At 42.1% G+C, this 20,779-nt stretch overlaps 1 protein-coding gene across 14 annotated transcripts in view; it reads right to left on the bottom strand.

Moving 5' to 3' along the window:
* The window catches only part of FGGY (FGGY carbohydrate kinase domain containing), a 333,758-nt gene that overhangs the window by 224,032 nt on the left and 88,947 nt on the right, over positions 1 to 20,779 (bottom strand). For 4 of the 14 annotated variants that reach the window (XM_068953324.1, XM_068953323.1, XM_068953331.1 and 1 more), the window contains exon 5: positions 19,703 to 19,900. The exons of the other annotated variants lie outside the window; for them this stretch is intronic. The gene's annotated coding sequence lies outside the window, so the exon portion shown is untranslated. The remainder of the gene's footprint in view (positions 1 to 19,702; positions 19,901 to 20,779) is intronic. 14 annotated transcript variants of the gene reach the window in all.

Here is a 20,779-nt window from a genome sequence, read left to right as displayed (position 1 = left end):
TGTTTTAGATGGCTGCAGTCCGGCAAATGAATCTCATGCACAGCTCCGCATCCTTCACATGAATGAGTGGTTCAGTGATCTTCAGCGAGATCAGACAACGAGGGGTGGCAGCAGGGCCAAGTTTGGGTTGATAGTCAAGCCTCTGAACATGCGCGTGTAGTTCCAGTGAGTTCTGTGAGTGTGAGGCACAGAACAGGCCGAAAACAGAATTTAGCTCTCAGAAAGAAAAGGAAATAAGCATCCTCTGCATGTGATTTCGGCATCTAACTTCTCTCAGCATGTTTAATAGCCTCAGAGTAAATGCCTGTGAAATAGGTATTGCTTATTTCCGTACAAGCTGATGATAACAGTAGCTGAGGTCACGTATGGACCAAGACAATTTGTGTCTAAAGTAACCTTAAGTATTTTAAAACTCGAAGAAAAAAGTCAAGCTTACTGTACAAAAATGGTCACCATCACAGAAGATATCAAAATGGCAATATGGAGAACAAAATATTAAAATAAGAACGGCTCTCTTCTGAGAAGAGTGCAGAAAGTCCCAATATTTCACTATCTGTAATTCTTCGTCAGCTCTCAGACCAGGAAGGTGGGCTCTCATCCGATGCAGAGGCATAATGACATTACTCGGGATCCAGGAATGCAAATGCAGGATTGAGGCTGCTATTTGTAAAATGAACCAACAAACAAAGAAGTCAGAACGAGATTGTGAAGTCTTCATCATCCGCAGTTCTAGTCCAGTTCCCACATATCGTGTGTACATGCTGAGCTGTGCATGCACACTCCCTATACAATGGGACAACGCAACAACAAAAATCTAAACTCAGAAATGAAAACTGAAAAAAAAAAGCACAAGTATGATGGCGTGCCAATGCAGAATACCTTGTTCAAGCAATTATACTGTATCTGTTAAATCTACCTGAAGAGTAGTAACTTAAATAAATGGGGAAAAGACTTAGATTTTGGGGGTTTTTTTGTTGTTGGTTAGGGTGTTTTTTTTTTTTAATTCAAGTCTTATATAAGAAAACATGCTAAACATCACGGCTACATTTTCAGAAAAGCGCAGCCTACTTACAACTGATGCAGTATAGAAGAGAAATTGAAAGTAGAAAAGAGAATCACAAGCTGCAAACGGAGTTCTTGTAACAAGTCATTTAAAAAAGCAGATGACCAAGACAGAAAAATCCCAAATTAATATTTACAGTAAATTTTGCTTTTAAAGTTGTGTGATAAGTTAGTTAGTTACTGAAGATTTGGTCAGAGGGATTTTCTTCAGAGTGAAATCCTATAGTATATGAAGGCTGCTTTGTCCTCTAGCCTGTTTCTAAATAAAAGACACTGATTCTGTTCACTCAAGGAGCACCATCAAACTCCAAACAGTGACACCAATATCAGGTGAGATCAATACATGATCCATTTCTGAACTAAGATGAATTCATAATGGGAAGGTCATATAGTCCCACAGTTCATAGTCACAGCTCTCAAGAATTTATTATGAAGTTTTTCTTCTTTTAACAGAGCACGTGGCTTTTGGGGTAAAGTTTTCAAAAGCACCACAGGACTTGTATGCCTCCTTCTTCAAAAGAGACCTAAGCTCCTAGCCTAAATTCTATGGAAATTAGCTCCTACATGCTTGAGCCACTTTTCAAACGTTGATGAATTCAACAAACTTGTCCTCGATTTTCTGGGCCCAGCCTTAAACTCTCTGCACAGCTAATGCTGTGGTGCCTTTCTTGGGAGTTTCTAACTTGCAAAGGAATTCACCTGCGGTGGTGGTTGAGTGGGATGGTATTCAGTCAGAGCGCACACCTGCTGAATTGAGAAAATTTGCATTTAGCTTTACGACTGCAACCTCTTACAATAAACACCAGTACAACTTTTCCTGCAACTTGCCTCAGGAAGAAGCAAACATCACCCAAAGCAGACAGCCCTGGAGAATGCAAGGGAGCCTATGTTGCCCAGGCAGTGACGGAGGAATGGCAGTTCAGCTTCTGGTTCCCAGTGAGGTCAATGCCTCCATCCCCTCCCAGTCCCCTGCCAGTTTCTGTAGGAGTCATACCAGTGGCTTAAACCACCATTTATACAGCCTAAATTCTGCTAGCTTTCCTGGACATGGCTAAAGGGTGAAATGCACCTCTGAGGGCACCCCTAAGTGATACCAAGATGTAAGAAATCGAATAGGAAAAGGAACTATGTGGCGTCTAGACTTAGGTGGAGCCTAAGTTTTCTGAATTAAAGGCATTACAGTTCTACAGAAACGATCAGATGAGAGGACTCCTGGCAAAAGCTGTACTATGTAATTTTACAAAGAGCCTAAGGGAAATAGACACCCAATTCCCTTCCAATTTGAGTAGCTAATTCCCTTCTCCTCCTTTGAACATCCACCTAGATTACTCAAGATGTCATTAGGTTCCCTGCATCTCTCCTAAGGGTAAGACAACCAGGGCTATTTTTTTCCAATGTTAAAAATTGGATTTCCAAGGTCCACTTCTAAAATAACAGCAGCCACCTCACAGTGCAAAAGTAATTGCTTTTATCATAATATGCATTTCACTCCACTTATTTGTCCTGAAATCAGAAAGTACATTTGATTCGCACACATTATCCTGCCTTCTGACTTTTGCACAAGTCTATTTCTCTGACTTCTCTTTATACTAGCTCCCTTTCTTTCGTAAAGTTTCTCTGTTCTAAGTCACAAAACACTTTTCAGCAACTCAGACAAAAGAACAGCACTGTAAGGGGTTCTGTGTCCCTACAGCAGAACTTTGGGAGTGACCAAATGCACAGGGCACATTCGGTATGTACAGCTACTTGATCCCAGCTCCTTTCTCCTCCATATGGCAGGAGGGATTATTCTTCTCTATTCATGCCTCACAGTCCTTTAATGGATTTAGGGCACAGCTCTTAAAAATGTATAAGAGAGACAGGCATCACATGATTTTGCTATGGATATTTTATGAGCGAGTCTGGGTGCATGCTGTGTGCTTGAAACAAAAGACTGCACAATTTGCTACCAGGCTAGGGATCTGTGTTATTATGTCCTGTATTTAAGGCTTCTGAGAAGTATTGGGCAACCAAAACAGCAGAACAAAGGCATGGGAGAGACACCATGATCCGGTAACTGGGTCAAGGCAGCACTGATATGCCACATTCATTGTTAAAAGCTGTAATTCAGTCACTTCTCAGAGAGCAGATCAGATGTAGAAAATGGCAGCTTTGTCCTTCCTTTATTATTTAATATTATTAGCTGCTATTTGGGGTTTGCGTTTGTCAGTTAATTGACTAAACTATTACCTTGCAATGGTTATACTTGTACCTCTAAGGATATTTTTACTGATGCACCTGCAGCAGTCGCTGTAACATGTTTTGGCACCAAGAACCACTTCAGCCATTATTTATCGATGGAGTGATTAATTTATGTATGGAGCATAGAGCTTCACCACTGCTGGATTAAAGGATTTGGTCAACATTTTTCAAAGCGCACAAGTGACGGAGGACATCAACGATGCTGAAACAGTTGAATCTCTTAAGTGTGTTTTTAGAGAAAATTACATGGGGAAACTGCTTTTCTTCTGAACTTGGGATGTGCTCAGTACTATGTATCTCCCTGTTTCTAGCTTGACTACTATTCCTTAGACCACGATATTTAGGTAAGATCATACACAGGCAGGCCTAGATCCATCAGTGGCTATAAAACATAATAGGTTAGATGCAACCTCCAGCCCAACAAGTGCTGGAAAAGGCTCACTATCCAGAAGAAACATTGAATTCCTGACTTCTTACCTTCTCTCCCTAAGTACCTACGATGACTGACACCCCCAGAGACAAGACACTGGACTCGGTGGTCCTTTCTCCTAATCCGCTACCAGATGCTTCTCTTTCACATTCTAATCACTGTCATCTACAGGAGCAAGAGCGTGGTAACTAGGAACCAAGACTCAGGCCTTCTTCCCTGGGGATTTTCACGTATATCACATTAGCTAACCAAATTCTTTTAAAACTTCAGTTTGACTTGCAGACACTGGCGGGTGTTGTGCTGTCTGTGGGTTGTAATCTCATTGATCGCTGTGGGCCTGCTTACAAGAAATGAAGTGCTAAACCTCTGGCAATGCTGAGTCCTTAATCCATTCCTTGACAAGGATGGACATCGGATGCAAATGGGCATACATTTACACAATTCATTGCTCATCAGCCCTTCCAAATACGTTTCTCCCATCCTCTCCATCTTAAATATAGCAAAAACTATATTTGTTTTATTCTATTTATATTATTACCACTAATAGATAACTACAGAGCAATAGACTTCTGTGGTGCATTTAATCCGGTGATCTCAAAGAAATCGCAAAGTTTCAGTAACAAATATCCGAATTTTAACTATGCATACATGGGCAGCATCCCATTCAAAGCATAGAAATGCGAGCATTTTTGCTGCTACCTTACTCAGAAGTGAGCTTTTAAAAAACCAACTCTGCCAGAGATACTAGATTTAATCTTCTGTTTCAGATTCATCACCACAGAAGGCATGAAGGAATTTCTACACATTACTTTTACACATAACTATCTGTTTTTTGCTATGGAGAGATTTGGGTCGGTCTCTTTGCTGTTAGCTATCAGTTGTTACTATAAATATGACAATATATTCAATAGCTCCGTGGTTTTTATAGCAACCCAATAATAATACTTAGAACATACTCAGCCTTTTGTAAATATTACCTTATTATACCAGATGTAACAGCAGCTACTATTTGCTATTTATGGGAAGGCTCTTTCTGAAGATGCTTCATAGTAGAGAAATGTAAATATCTCTAAAGTGGTAGTTTCTATAGAAACTTCATTTTCGACTGTATTGTGGAATAAACAGCTTAATTTTCTGCTTTGCTTTAAATCCCACAGAACCTGGAGCATCTTTCCAAAGCGGTTGAGAATCATAATACTTTGCAAGTCTGTAGCAATTTATGTCTTTGAAGCTTGCTGTAAATACGAATTAATTAAGCCTTCAGGAGTATCCTTAGGTAAAAAAAATCATTATTTCCACTAACAAGGGTAAGTAAAACAGGCGGTAAGAGACTTTGTGCAAAACAGGGTGTCACTGCCGAACAGCTTGATGTGCACTCACAGTTTTATCGCTGGCTCCACGACAGCTGACAGTTTATCTTATCCCCACCACAGAAATCACCAGTTTCACTCCCATAAAGAAAAGGCTTCTCTCAGCAGTAGCCCTGAGTGAGGGCTGAACCCAACCCAAAACCAGAAAACGAAAAAAGTACTCTTTTTCAGCAGCTTGATGGGTTTTGGCCGATGTTATGTGCAAGGAGTGAGAAAGCTAATCTTGGGGTTGGCAGTGCCCAAGCTTGGAAAAGCAGAGCATGGAAAACCACCGGTTGTGGCACTTCTATCTCCAGGACTTTTAGCGTTTGAGAAAGCTAACACCGGCAACCCACCTTCCCTGGCACAGACACAGCCTGGAGGAGCTAGCAAGAAGACTACAATTAGGATTTTTCTGGCCTCCCGTTGGCCCACGCTGTTCCCATGGGGTTAGTTGAGGAAGGAGGGTGAAACATGCTTGGGCCAAGAAATCACTTATGACTTTGTTCAGACACTTCCTCAGCTCCTGGGGAACAAATGCAACAATGCGTCAAGCATGGCTACGGATCAAGCCCCGCCTGCTCGTGGACGATGCTTTCCAGCAAGAATCCTGGCTGAGAGGTGTGGGTCCCCAGACCCTTTCCTACTGCCCTGGGGGCACTTGTGCACCTTCGGCTGCTATGCAAAGCTGCCCGTGTATCAGGTATTTCATCCCTCAAGGTGTTTAAGTGCCAGATCTTCATTTGGCTAATTGTGCTACACATCAACATTACTGCCATCCTCAATCCCGCACAGATGCTGTACGTTAGTGCTGAGATCAGAGCTGTAGGAGTCGGCCCTCCTCCACACACCAGATGGCTTGCTCTTCTGGTTTTGTTTTTAGTGCTTACCTATCTGCTCCGCGACTTCTGATAATCATGTGAATGGGAGAGGGGAGAAAAGAAAAGACTTCCCTAACAACTAGTATAAAAATATCAAGAAGTGCTTCTTTTCATGTGTTATCTGGAAACACAGGAAATATACACTCAGGAAGAACTCTGAACATTTTCAGAAAAGAAAAATATCAAGAAATAGGGATAGTTAGAGATGGAAAAAGTTCCTTGGTATCTGAAGAGTATGGATAGCTCGGTCAGGGCTCCCACTGCACCAGAGGCAGGAGGAGACACACTTCAGTTCAGAAGACCAGGTTTGCTAACATTTTGGCTGGCTTCCAGTTTCATTGTGTGATGAAGAGCAAGGTATTTTCCACTTTAACTTCTTCCTTCCTAAAACAGTAGTATTTAAAAGATGGTAAATCTGTCTACATTTAGCAATCAGAAGCTATCTAATCATCACTCTCACTTTTAGGAATAGCCACACTTCATTTTTGTTTATGTAAAATACCTTGTAAATAGTACCTGTGCAGTAAATAAATATGCAAATAAATAAATAAATAAATAGAAACTAGCACAAGTGAGGTATTTTACGAATGTGCGATATTTCTTCTTTGGACTTTTTCGGGCTGCTATAATCTTGTTAATTGATTTTTACTGCAAGTTGAATGAGATCCAGCTTCTGGAGGTACATAACTATGTCTAAAATTTTTTTCTTAAACCCTGATTACATGAAAAGGCCTGAAAGTGTGACCCATCTGCATTTTCAAGACTTGGAAACAAGAAGGCAAATGAGGAATATTCTAAATCTTTTTTTTTTTTTTTAAAACAATAAGCATCTTAAAAACATCTTACAAAAGCCCAGCTCCAATCCGTGGATATTTGAGGTAAATAAGCGTAGTAATGCTTATATGTTAAAATGAAAGATGGGCAATTTTATCTCTAGCCTCTATGATCAATCAAGTCATGACAGCATTGGCACCTGTGGCCAGCTCCAGGCCCTCTCTCTCTAGTGAGCAGCATTTAGAATCAAATTCCAAATGTGATGGGGTAAAAAATATACCTCGTACTTGAGGTGTAATGACGGCAAGCAGTAAGAGGTAACAGCTCAGTTCACAGTGAAAGTGATGCGGCAAAGTATCAGTTAAAATATTATGGAGCTCTATAATGAGAACACCCTCAACCAACTGCACAAGAACAGTTACTTTTCCTTGATCTTCTCCTGTTGCGTATCCCTTCAGCCACTTGCTTTCAGCTTCTCAGCTGCACAGCTAATGCAATCAAAGATCACATCACAGGGGTGACATGTTAGATACCATGAACCGTTCCTGCCTCCTGCGATGAAGGAAAACAGTGTCCAGCAACAGCTAGGGGTGATGGCACTGCTAATACCATTGCTGTAGCTCACATGGGTATGACCAGAAGTGCATCATCTCTTCCAGACAAGGATATTAGTTTTGGCATGAACCAGAGAGACAAATGTTACCTCAAATAGGCAAGCTTACGATTCTCGGGGGAAAAGCCAGACTTTCTTGAGAGGAAACACTAGAAAAAAAAATGTATCTTAGAAAAGAACGATATAAAAATGCTACTTCCTCTGCGTGTATTTGCAATATAAAACTTGGGTAAAAAATGAAAATTTTCTTACAAGGTAAACTCCGATATAGCAAAATTTGGTTTGGGCTGCACTGGAGTGAAAAGAAAACCTTTCCCACAAAATGAAATTCCAAAGAATTCTGATCAAAATCTATGCCAGTTTTTTAGTTTGGTAATACTGATACATACTAACAATCTCACATGTTACTGCTCCTAGAAGCTGAGATAGTTGAATACAGCTGGGATTTCTGTATCCTCTATCTACCCCCAAAGCTAATCACAAACTACCTCCCATCCTGCTACAGTCAAAGGACCGCCTTAGCTTCTTCCCCTCTTGTACTATGGCTCTGCATCCTGCCTTATTCCTTCCCATCACTGGGAGGGAATTAAAGTACTTCTATTTCCCTTTTTGTCATGGCTAATGTCTCTGATGCTCCCACATCATGGCCCCCTTCCCCTAAATCAGTGCACCTCCACACTGCGAACCCCATTCTCCCCATCAGCAGTTTTATTTCCTCCATCACTTTTCCCACTGCCTTGTGGCAGCCCTACATGCTCCTATTCCCAGTGGAGAGTGCTTTTGCTTCCCATCTGATTTGAATTCCTCCTTCCCTGTGTGGGCGATGAGTCATTCAGAGTAATGGCATTTTAAAAACTCTACAGAGAAGGTAGGTAGACTCAAACCTGGGGGAGTGCGTACAAAGTAAAATGCTAGTGGGTGCCTTCAACCCTGAGACCAGAGGTTGCCAAACTTCCCTGGTGCATGGATAGTGCTCAAGGAGCTGGATGCTTCCTCCTGTGTGTCTGTGGATGGCATCTGCCATAGCCAAAACTACTGCCCTGTTTTATACATATATACATACATATATATAACATATATATGTGCATATGACATTTAATATTTAATCTTTCATTTATCAAGTCATTATCATATCACAGAAAAGTCAGAAAAAATTAATTAGAAAGACTACATAGAAGGAAAAAGAGTAAAAATTGAAGACGTCTGTTTCTATGTGATCTTAACGTTTGAGGAAACGGTTTTCTTACCATGAAATGCTCCTCTGTCAATAATACTGCCCTTTCAATGAAGAACCACTAAATGCAACATTTTTCAACTAGTGGCTTACTGTCTTTTCTGAGGAAAGTGGAGTTTAATTCTTGTTACTCCTCTTAGCCCTGCAGAGGCTACCCTGGCTCAGGCATCAACAAAAAACCCTTCTAATTACAGGGTGATGGGAAACAGTGGCCATTGATTCTCACTATAGCCCATGTCTCAATGGCATTTTCATTCTGAGTTACAGTTTGATTTCAGGTAAGAAATGAAATGCTTTCTGCTGGAAATTCTGTAATGTTCTTTAGCACCTGAGCACATGGAACAGGAAAGCTGCAGTATCAATTTGTCCACAACTTGATGTGCTTAACAAATAGCACGTCGTTTAATGCTTTATTCAGAACACCTACATGTTTTGTTCCTGTTACTTTTACAGCTCTTACATGTGACAGAGACTAATTTTTCAACAGAGGAGGGAGAAGAAGAGTGAATAGCTTATGGACTTTTAAGCATGGCTTTATTCTGAAAGGTAAATATAATAATAGCAATACGGCGTTCCATACCAGCTCTGTCTCTATGACTTCTTTTAAACTTGTTTAGCCTATAATTGAAGGATAATTTTTCTGATTGCCAACTCTGCCAACTCACACTGACATCAGAAAACCAAACAGTGTTCTTTCTGGCTTATGTTTCATCACCAATAAAGAATTCTGCAAACTAAATTATCCTTTGTGTACATGAGTGTATGCCTTAAAATTATGGCCTTGCTTATATCTGTGCAATCGCCAGTATCCTGCAAAACCTTTGTGGTGCATATACAACCCAGTAGCCAGTGCCTATGGCCTAGTGTGTCCTGCTTTCTGCACTACCCATGTCACTAGTTCTGCTGCCACTGAAGCTGCCTAGCTCTTTAGCTCAAGTCATGGTGATTGATGTTTGACGTCCAAAGCTCCCCAGCGCATCCTCCAGTCAGCTCTCCTGTAACTGCACGTGCACCTGGGACTCCAGCGGATACAAGTTATGCATGCTTGAGATGAGCATCTTTCGCTCAGAGAGAGGTGCGTTGAATGTCTCCACTGGAATCACAGCTCCCATGGATATGGCTCTGTTACAGCCACCGTTTCTGTGCTAGCTGCCAGCCTGATTGGGCTGAATAGGGACAGAAATAGGGGACTTCAGAGCTAAAATCTTAAGTCCTTAAAGAACTACCTACACGTTGCACAACACACCCAAACGCTGCATTATACAGAAGCTAAAAAAGAGCTCAGGTTGACATAGAAGTCCTGAGCTTGGTTACAGGCCAGAGAAAAAAACTCAGCAGCAAGCATGATGCCACGTTGCCATTTCACAAGAGTCACGTTCTAGACTGAAGCAGCCCTTTAAAACCAATAAACCTTCTGTTTCGCTTTGGTCATGCTTCTTTGCTGCCTAATCCTGCTACAGTTTAGATTCTCATGCTATAATCAAAGAGATCAGAAGCAACAACGGAAACAAAATGTGTGCAAGTGTTACACACACAAGTACTGAGCATAACAATTCTTATAAAAGCTTATTTTTGAGTAAATTGACATTGAAGTTGGTTTTTTTTTTCCACTCAGCATTTCAGACAGAAGCTAGCAAAATTTAGAGCTACAAACACTTTAATTCTCACCCAAATCAGAAAGTGACTCAGCACTGCAAGGAAAAGCAAGACTAAATGTTGTGAAGTTTTGACAAACCCTGCTGAGGAATGAGCAAACAGGAGTCCAACTTGGAAGCAGACCCACAGTTTGCATCTGAGGAAAACTTTGCTGACTATATTTTGCAGTGGGTTTGTCATAAGCTAGTTGCACTTCAGAATTAAATCCCAAGTGTGTATTGAATCCCAGATCAAATAATTCCCTTCAGGGTATAAATGCAGTCAGAAGAATTCCAGAGAGCCTAACTGAGGAAGTGAATTCAAAGTCCTCAAATACATGAGGAAAAAAATAACTTTCATTCCATGTTTCTCAGTCACAGGCACCTCTTTCTGGCTTCAGGGCGATTCTACCACTATTTTCGGACTTCTCATCTTTCAGCCATATCCACAAGACAGCTGGCCCTGCCGAACTGAACTGCCCAGCCTCTACTTGTCTCCAGCTTGGGATAACTTAAAGATACCATTTCTGAGAGCAAGCCCTTAGATAACCCGCACACTCAGATAACCCCCAGCTCCCTTCCTGCATCTCTTGAAAGATCTGCTGACTTGTCTGGCTTCTGGAGGAGACTCTCTGAGATGAGGGAAGGGGAGATTAGGGCGATGGAGGCAACTGGGGAAGGGCAGGGGAAAGGGGAGGCGATGGAGGGCCGGAGCCGAACGGCAGTGCAAGAAGGGGCTCTGGGGCATGTTCAGTGCGGCCTGCACACCCGCCTGATGAATCCCAGTGAATCTCTAGCTTCTACCTTTTCCATACAAAAAGAGCATAAATGCTCCTCTGAGTAATTCTTACGCAAACAGAGGCAAGGCCCAGTTACAGGAAGCTGCTGTTCCCATTCCAGGTTCACATCAGTTCCCTGTTTCACAGACAGCAAAACCTGAGTACAGCCCTACCACGAGGAAACGTTGTCTCTCAGATCTAGGCTCCAACAACAGGCAAAAGCTGGAGGTCAGAGCAGCAACGGGCAGAGCCCCTGCTCTGCACGGGAGAAGCCACTAAGTGACACCAAGACTGATCTTAGTTCCTCTGCTTATTGCAACCGCTTGGCTGGGATCCCAGGTGAGGAACTGGGCAAAAGGAGCAACAGTGCCGTTACCTTACCAGCAAATGTCAGCAAACAGTGCGTGCTTCTGAAGGCTGAGACCTCTGTATCGTGCTCACTCACATACTCCAGGGGTTCTTGTTTCATCTCTTGTTCTGATTTCTTTACATTTAGCATGTAAACTATTTCAAGCACACATAGAAAAAAAACTTTTTGAAAGTAGTTTTGCATACTCATTATAACACATGAAAATTTGTTAGAAATTAAGATCAAAGTTAAGGTGCAGTCTAACCAAAGGTAAAGTCATTTGGTTTCCAGCAACTTTCTACCATGCACCTTGAGAGAACTCCCAACTTTCAGAATTCTTACAAAAGTTGCAAACTAAAGGCTTGAGCCAGCAACTCTAATTAATGCCAGAAAACTTAATTAATATAAGTCCTTTGGAGTCAGTGGATCTACGTGAGGAAAGCAAGGATTAGTTATGTGAGTAATAGCAGATACCAGCACTGACTTCAGAAGAATCTGAAAGGAAAAAATCTCTCTCAGTGTCATAATGGTGGAAGTTGGAGCATGCTGCAGAACTTAGGAAACCTCATGTTCCTTACCTTTTGGAAAGAAAGGTTTTAATTTCTAGTAAAGAGAACTTTTGGCAGCTGACAGCCGTACCACTGTGTGGATGTTGCTCTGATGGGGCAGATTACCACACCCCTTTTTGCCACTGGGGAGCTCCTGAAGGCTGTTACACGTGCTAGTATGGGGAAAGGGCCTCAGCTTTGCAGAAGGACTGGAGATGGAACTATAGGTTTCTGCTGGGCTTTCTCAACTCAGACCCACAGCGACGTAACATGCAATTCTCTGCTGACTTTGTTTTTGGTTTGTTTGTTTGTTTGTTTGTTTGGCATCTACTGTTGTGTTAGGAACTAACCAAGGGAAGTTAAACCCTCCTCTGCAACAGCCATTCCACACTTACGGTATCTGTTTCCCACTCCTTCTGATAAACGTACCTGCTAGTCTGTTCAAGTACTGTGCCAAACACAATAACATACTCCTATTTTAAACTGCAAAAGAGTAGGATTCAGACTAAGCATTTACCTGCAAACAGTTTTCCAGCAAAAGAGGTAAAAAGATATCCCAACCCAAACTGAACAGAACATCCCAGCTATCATCTTTAGTGCCAGTGATGACAATCAGACTTGAAATAGTCCATGCAATAAAATACCGAGTGCAGGTAGTTTGGTTCAGATTTTCATGCTGAAGGTTACAAATGTTTTGACAAATTTATCAGACCCGCAATCAGGAAATAAGCAAGAAGTCCTATGGCATTTGACGCAAGGAATGTATGTCCCAAATGGAAATACATTTCCAAAGTGGAAACGCATTCCCACACCATCTTCAAGGGCATGTAAGTCTTCAGTGAGTAATACAATAGCCCTCCTCCCAGTGTGGTTCTTCAAAATGGTCTTTGTCTATATCCACAGGAACTGCAACATATAGCTACCGCTGTTTTTCAATCAGATCTGTAACTGAGAATAGACCTAACTCTCTGTGTTAGGCAGTAACACTATAGCTTATGTGCTGTCTAAGGGCATGCTCCTATTGGCAACGCTTAGATCTTCTATCAGCTCTAGGGGTGCAAGAGGTACAGCAATTTCCTTTTAAAAGGCTTCGGTACTTGTGCCTATTTCAAGTTAATCTTTGATGACAAACAGCATTTTTTATTTAGAAGATAGCTTTTACGACTCATATGCATCACTATGTATCATTTTCTGTCAGCCTCTCCAAAACAACATGCGTATCTTTTTTCTTGGACTTTCACACCAACTGCCTGTGTGAGATGTGTCCAAGCTAAAAAAATCATTTGGATCATGTAAATACTAAGATGAGGATTCTCCAAGCTGAGGGAGAAAAAAGGGGGGAACGTATATCACATGCGAAAGGATTCCTTCCACATTATCGGTTCTTAGAAACTTAGACTGTTTTGTAAACAATAACACTGCCTCCGCTACAGACTTCGAAGTCTGAAGAAAAGAGATGCTACAAAAGGGAAATGCTACGGTGTGCAACTGATTTAGTCTGCTTTTAGGCCAACACAAATTTAAGAGCGAGGACTCTCATGGCTTGCTTCACCTTCATCTTTCCCATTCTGTTAAGGGTTTTGGCAGTGTCCCAGAGAATACGTTCAAGGGTACTGCAAATTTGAAGCATAAAAAGCTGTCATTTCACTTCAGGCAGAGCAGATCCAAGTGGATGAAGTACCACAGAAAAGGTTATTTGTGCATATTTATAGCACCTCACAACTCTTGCAGGTTGAAGGCTATGCAAACAAATGCATATGAGGAACCAAAGAAAACAAATTTCTCGGTCAAAAAATGCTTTGCCCTTTTTCATCTTCATTTATATCTGTCTTTTTATCTCCTAAAAGAAATCTTGGATATTGTTTATATGTACTGAATTAAAGAATTCTTAATGTACTATAAGGAGCAGTAAAGAGTTTACACTTCCCTGAATATGACTTGAAGGCTTCAAAATCTCTTCAGACAGGAAAGCAAATACACTCTTTTTAAAGATAAATTAAGTGACTACAGACTGAGATATAATTAATACAGTGTATCTCCGCGTTCTCCAAGGAGGGGGTGGATGGAGATTATCACCATGAAATACTAGCCACAGATTAGATAGAATATGAAAGAAAAACAGATTAAAATGTGGATTGTGGCTCTTGTTCAGGTACACATACTTAGCAGAGTAAACTTCACCTAATAAGTCATTTTTGCTCCATCAACCAACCACTAATCTCTGGTAATAGCGTTCCAGGTTACCAGCTGCGTTGAAATACGTGGAAAACGAATGCCTCGCGCAGATCCTGGATACCTGTACTTGCGAGGCTGTTGACACAGCAGAGGCTGGGTATACTCCTGCTGCAGCCATGCTTCCTGTTTCTATGAACATGCTCTATTTGAAAAGGGGCTACTATGGGCACACGTGTGCAGTTTATAGCTAGTTTTGTGCCAACATAAATCAAGCACAAATGCCATCTTGGTGACATAATGTAAGACTTACGCCTCAGAGAGTCCACATACATAGGTAAGTGGGTTCCAAAGTAATTAATCTGAGGAGTCCTCTTACATTTCAGTCTCACAACCAGCCAGATTGCCCAGTGGTTCCCTTGACTTTTTAGTGTCAGACTCCCCAAATTTCACTCTTCCATTTCCTTCACTTCCTCACCTTTCAGGGTCAGAGCTTAATACTGCAAAGGGAAATGAAACAGAGAAAAACAAAACAAAACAAGCTGCGAAGCAGATTAAAGCCACGTTTGACATTCAGGGGTACATGGTTCCTTTTTCAGCTACAGTGCCAATAATTTTGTGTCTACAGTTCACAGTATAAACCTGGTGAAGCAAAATGGAAATTTTCTAAATGCATCTTCACTTTAAAAATGTCGTGGCATTTTAAATTAATTGTATTCTATCATGTTCAAGTTAGCTGAATTCTAAATTGCTTTTATTGCTTACAAATGGCCTGGGGGCAGTAGACAGCAACTTTGTAACACTTCCCTCACCTCTTGGTGCTCTAAATGAACAGTTTCTGGGGGGAAGGTGTTTGCAGAGCTGGCCACAGAAATGTGTGCTTCTGCTTGCTAGGGAGAGGCTGTCTGCCAAACATCTCCTCTTGACTGGCATCAAGAGATCTACCACCAGCTTCTGACTCTTGCACAATTCCTACCGTAGGCATAAAGAATATGACCGTGCCATTAGGCAACACACCATACACCAATCCACTCTGACAAACTAACTTGCTAGAGTCAGCGTCCAATTCCTCTTCCAGGAAAATCAAAAAAGTAACTCTTACAACCCACATTGGAGGCTGCATTAAAATTTAAGTGAAGAGCCATTCAGTTAGCCACGGGAGAAAATGGCTCATCCAGAAGCAGATTCAAGAGGAGAGATGTTTTATGGGATGTAATTAGCTCTTGCTTACCCCATTTATTTATGCTGCCCTGCGTCAGCAGGCTATGAGGCCATTTACAAAGTTCACGGGATCAACCTTAAACCTGGGATTCCCACGTTTCGTGGCTGAGAAAGCTGGCACTGTCTCACGGAGTCAACACAAAGGTTATTAATTTAGTCCCACACCATTTCTCCCTATATTGTGGTCCTCCCCTCATGAGGAAGTCAGAGGGATTACAGCATATTTCTGCACATCCTAGTCCGTTGCTAAGTTGCACTGATTTCATACTCATTTGAGTAATACTAGTACAGAACTTGTTACCTTCAGACAGCCAGTTTAAGTCTTGTATTTCACTTTTTAAGGAAGCTTCCTCAGCCTCTACCTTTTGGAAAGGATTTCAGCTTTGTTTCTGATTTAGTCTGATGAATGTGCAACAAGTGCCAGAGAGCTGCCTCAATACTTAATGCATGTATTTAGAGGAGCTTCTGCAGAGCTTATCACTACAGCATGATCACTCTATAACGAGGGAATGTGAGAAGCCAGTAAGAGAGATCAGACCTGCCTAGAAAGGCCCAGAAAAACCATGTGAAAGCTGGTAACAGCGTATAAGAATGCAAGGCAATGACTAACCTTTCCTGCTGAATCAGCGTTTATATAGTTAAAACTTTTATCAAACTACTAACCAGGCAGAAAGGAAAGCCCCTCATTCCCGGGTGGATTGTTGCATTTCTTCTTTTTTCACATTTTGGGACTGAAAAAGTCAAATTTCAGAACCTGATGCCACAGTTTTAAAAATTCTAATAAAAGGGATTGTACATTAGTGGCTATTTCTACAATAGCTTAAGTAGGTATACGATATTTCCTGTAATAAGTAGCAGAAACAATTATGACTGCGAAGATTTGAGGGAGGAGCTAGATTTTTCTTTTCTCTGGTTACACTTAATATTCTTCTTCTGTGCTTGCCCTATGTTTGAAGAGATGCAAATAGAGAAAAAAAAATGTGGCTAAGGGAGTTATTCAACAAAATAAAATAGTTCATGTGTGCACTCACATACAAACCAAAAGAATGTAGAGAGTGTTAAATTTGTTATAAAAGTCTCCTTTAACTTAGAGGAGAAAGTGTAATCATTTCATAGTTAAGCTGCATGGACAGGCAGAATAACTAAATACAGTCACAAGACTAAACCTCCCAGACTTAACTCAGGCTCATGTAAGACCCTCTTGCTCAAGTCTGAAGATAATCCAGCCTTCTGAAAACTCAACATAAATGTTCAAAGTTTTAAAGAATGGGTCTTTAGCTCAGAGGTGAAACAAGAGTAGTTTTTGAACAGCACTCATCCCAAAGTTAGAATCAGACTCTTCTGCTGCTGCAAGACAAAAGGAAGACTCTGCCAGCTCTGAGACAAGAGAGGCTTATGAAACAAAACATACTGTAATAATCAGCCTCATTTAACACAGAAACAACTGGGAGGAGAGTGGGGAAGTTAAATTGAATGTGTGAGTAGGAAAGAAACATAGGATAGACTTGAGGCTCGACTAAATCTTTTGAGTTTTTTAGGAAAGGAAATACATCAGTATCTGATATCTTCTGTCACATCCTGCTGCTTGCTTTCAAGATATTTTGCATTTCCCAAACTTTTAAAAGCTAGAAAGAGAACAATACTCTACTTTGCATGTGATAGTACGATCTCCTATGTTGGATTACATGGGAGATCTCCTGTGCCCTCTCATATCTGTGGTTGTGACCACTACCAGATATCTCACAAAAAGGTAAAAGGAAGTTTGCAATAGGCAGCTTTGGGCAAATCAGCCCACATAGAAGGTTTCTTCCTTGGCCCTAACAGTCAAAGCTTGGTTTGCACCCTGAAGGAGTTCCTGTGCCTTACACTACTCTAATTACTTTCAGTACTTGCTGCAGTTACTGAAGTGTCTTTATTAACTGTACAAATGCACATTTTTCAGGGTTCTCCTGAATTACTCCTGGTGATATTTTGTGGCAGTTAATTTGTTTTAAGATCTGGGTTCCTTCAAAGACGCCTGAACCAGCTGCAAATTCCTGCCTCACCACGGAGCTCCTGAAATTCGTACGCACTCTGTACAGACGAGCTGCTCTCAAAGTGCAGACAGTTCCCCTCCGAGGGGCACAGAAAGTATCTCAGCACTGAGGTCTGGCGAAAGGGGGCAAAAGTGCAGGCATTCTCATGCTTTCCCACTGTGGGAAGGTGATGGCTGGGGAGCACGTGGCCTGGCTCCCTGCCCACCAGCTCCTGCCTCAGGGCAGCCACTGCTCCCTGGGCAGAGCCCCTCGGCACAAAGGCGCCGGAGCCCGGGGGCGGCCATACCTGATGAGCCTTGGCAGAGGATCTGTAGTTGATCTCTGGCACAGAGAGCCTTTGCAATCTCACTTCCCAACACAGAGGGTCGGGCGCTGGGGCTGGAGGAGGTTTTAATCCAGCCACAGTTATTCTTCCTTACCCCACTCCAGGGAGCTGTACCCACCAGATACTGATCCTAGAAGACATGCTGCAGGAGCCCAGCTTCTAGTGGGCCCTGGAAACTGGTTTTGGGCCATGGAGAGGCCTTTGAGTGAAGGGTGAAGGAGGAAGGAAGCAGGAGCAGAGGCTGTGGGGAACTTGCTGGTCACTCACTGAAGCCTCAGCTGCCCCCAAGAGAGGTACTCTTGGGGGAAGGGGTGGGGAGCCTAAACCAGTGGTTTTTAAGCTGGAGGAAGAGGTGGAAAAAGTCCTAAGAGCATATGCAAGGACACAGAAAAAAAATTAGAGAACCACTGGTATAGATCCTTAGGCCAGTATAATCAGCAAAGGAACATGCAGTAAGCCAGGAATTATTTCATGCAGAGCAATGATTTTGTGCCACCAATAAAATACTGTTGGGAGCAGACATTTAAAGGGTAGGCTTAGCCTGGGTTTTTCATACTTAGTAACACAGGCAGTCAGCCTAGCTACAGAGCTGAAGCGAAATGATTTATGAGGACAGGGCTAATACTTATAGCTAGGTTAAACAACAAGTAAGGGCAGACATAACAGTCTGCAAATACCCATAGGAGTAAATGTCAAGGAGTGTGAGGAATTGTTTTGAGCAGTAAGATAAATTTCCTGATGCTGAGGAGCAGTGGCTTGTGATACACTCTGCCAAACAGCCAGTTTGGTCGGTCATGGCTAGCCCGGGCAAAGCAGGAGTGAATAAAAAGTAGTGAACAATTCTGCACTGCCGGAGAAGTGGAAGAGATTATTGAAATCTGTTCCCCGTTCAGATCAGCTCCACTTCTCCGCTACAGCAGAAGATAGCTGTAACATTCAGCGAGGCATAGAAGTTAGAGATAGCACTCTGGAGATGTACTGCAACTGCTTTTCTCATTATGATTCTGGTGACAGCAGCAATTACACACCTTATTTCATCAAGGGAGTTTCAGGTTGATTGTATTAATGAAAAACTCATAGAGCTGCTATTGCAAAGGAATAAGCACACAAGATCACTCATAGCTAGAAAGACTAGCCACCGCAGCAGTTTCAGTACAATTAACGTCAAATTTATCCTGCACAGAGGATGAGTGTTAAAATTAGACCCTATCTAATGCCCACTTAAGCCCCTGAAATAGCTCTTACACGGACTTGAGCTTTGTCCAGTGCTGACCACCTGCATGAGGACTGAAATCCAGCCCAAGGCCCCATTTCAGAGAGATAAAGACTTCCGTAGGAGGCCTAGGGAACGTGCCTGATGCCCCATGCTGCGTGGACAGAGCTGCCTGGGCTGCACTGTTGAGCGAGTCAGGGAAGGAATCCAAGGCAAAAAACAAACCTGCTAAAAAAAGAACGGTTCTTTGGTTCCCAGCATGGCATGGCAACTGTGGCCAGGTCAGGAACAGGAAGCTACAAAGTAGCAAGGTAGAAGGGGAAAATGGAATTGCCTCTGAATCCTTCAGATTGTGAAATTATGGCCCAACTGAAGGAAATAAACACAGGTAAAGGGGAAAAAGAGAGCTGCTACATACGTGGTAGTCTTGAACTGTGGTAAGGGGGAGGGGAAAGGAAAACTAAAACAAAGCAAATGCACAGCCACAGGAAACAAATGTAACCCTAAGATACCTTTTATCTCCCTCTCTTCTGGCAGATGTCCCTCTCCCAAGCCAGGCAGAGTGGTTTGTGCTCTAGGGATGATAAAGCAGACAGTTTCCTCAACTCCTTCCTGCCCTGATTCAGGCAGGCCAGGAGCACAGGGGATGAAACGCAGTTGCCATTGCATGGTGGATCTGGGGTGCCAAGAACCTGATTCTCACTTAGCCCTGGCTCCTGAAAAGCAATCCCAATGCCGGCTGGCCAGTGACAAGAAAGTAGAGAGTAACTGTTCCCTGGCTCCTGCATATAGGCAGAGGGTAAATTCCTCGTACTTATCTCAAAAGGTATACAAGACTTACATGTTTTTCAGAACAATGAAGTGAGACGGGCAGAACAAATATATCAGGAGCCATGCATGACGCCTACGGTAAGGGGGGAGCTGTGTCAAAGCTAGGAAAGCTGGAGCAGGATTCATTTTCGCTGAGCATCTTGTGGCAGGTCACTTGATGGCTACCCGGCGGGAATGCACGCACAGAACAAAACACCTTGCTAAAGCACTGCAAAGAGAAGAAACGGGTTGCAAAAGTACTGAAAACACGCTGTCTCCCTTCTTAAGGCTAGAAAAGAGTTGACCATCCTGGAAGAAGTTTCACTCAGTGTCATAACAATATTTCAAAGCACTTTGCCAAAAGACTAAGGAAAAATTAAGGTTTAAAGAACCCACAGAGCTGAGGAACCCATCTGCAGCTCCTTACTCTTTGTCTAAGGTTTACAAATGGCAGGAAAAAAGTACTGAGGAAGCAAAGCCTTGTAATTAAACCCTTAACTTGAGATTCAGGTTCTTCCTCTCACTTTAGCAGAATGCCTAAAACATATTCACAATAGGAGGTACCTCTTGTTATATATTTGTAAACACTATGTTGCTTAAAAATATACAATATATGGAATAAAAAGGGTTGTGATCCATGGCATGCTCTATTCTGTTACGAGGCTACAGTGGAGATAGCTGACTGACCATGTAGTAGTATAGCTTCTGGGGCAAACATAGCTAAGAAAAATTCTGACCAGGAGAGATCCTGAACCTACTGTTTGTCCCTGTGTCAAGGAAGGAGGCAAGGGGTTTTTTCCCCCCTTCCAGACTTGTTTGGGGCTTTTTCTCCTCAAGGTATGTTGGAGGAGCAGGAAGCTAAAACAATTACCCAAACAGAGCCATACAGATTGTAAACTTTGACTCTTCCTAAGAAGCATTTTCCATCTTACAATAGCTTCCAGGCAGTGAGATACTTTCTCCCTATACATTTGTTTCCTTAGTTTTGTGGTGTGTCACAATACATCATATTAAGAACCAAGGTGGGAAACAAGAAAAAGAAAAGGATCTTCACTGTGAATCTCTACTTTTGTCTGGAATCCTTTTCTAGATGTTTACGGTATCCCAT

This window comes from Struthio camelus, chromosome 8 (genome assembly GCF_040807025.1).
Source record: "Struthio camelus isolate bStrCam1 chromosome 8, bStrCam1.hap1, whole genome shotgun sequence".
In the NCBI taxonomy this organism is placed as follows: Eukaryota; Metazoa; Chordata; class Aves; order Struthioniformes; family Struthionidae; genus Struthio; species Struthio camelus.
The sequence above is the reverse complement of the archived record's forward strand: the minus strand, read 5'-3'. Positions and strand labels throughout refer to the sequence as shown.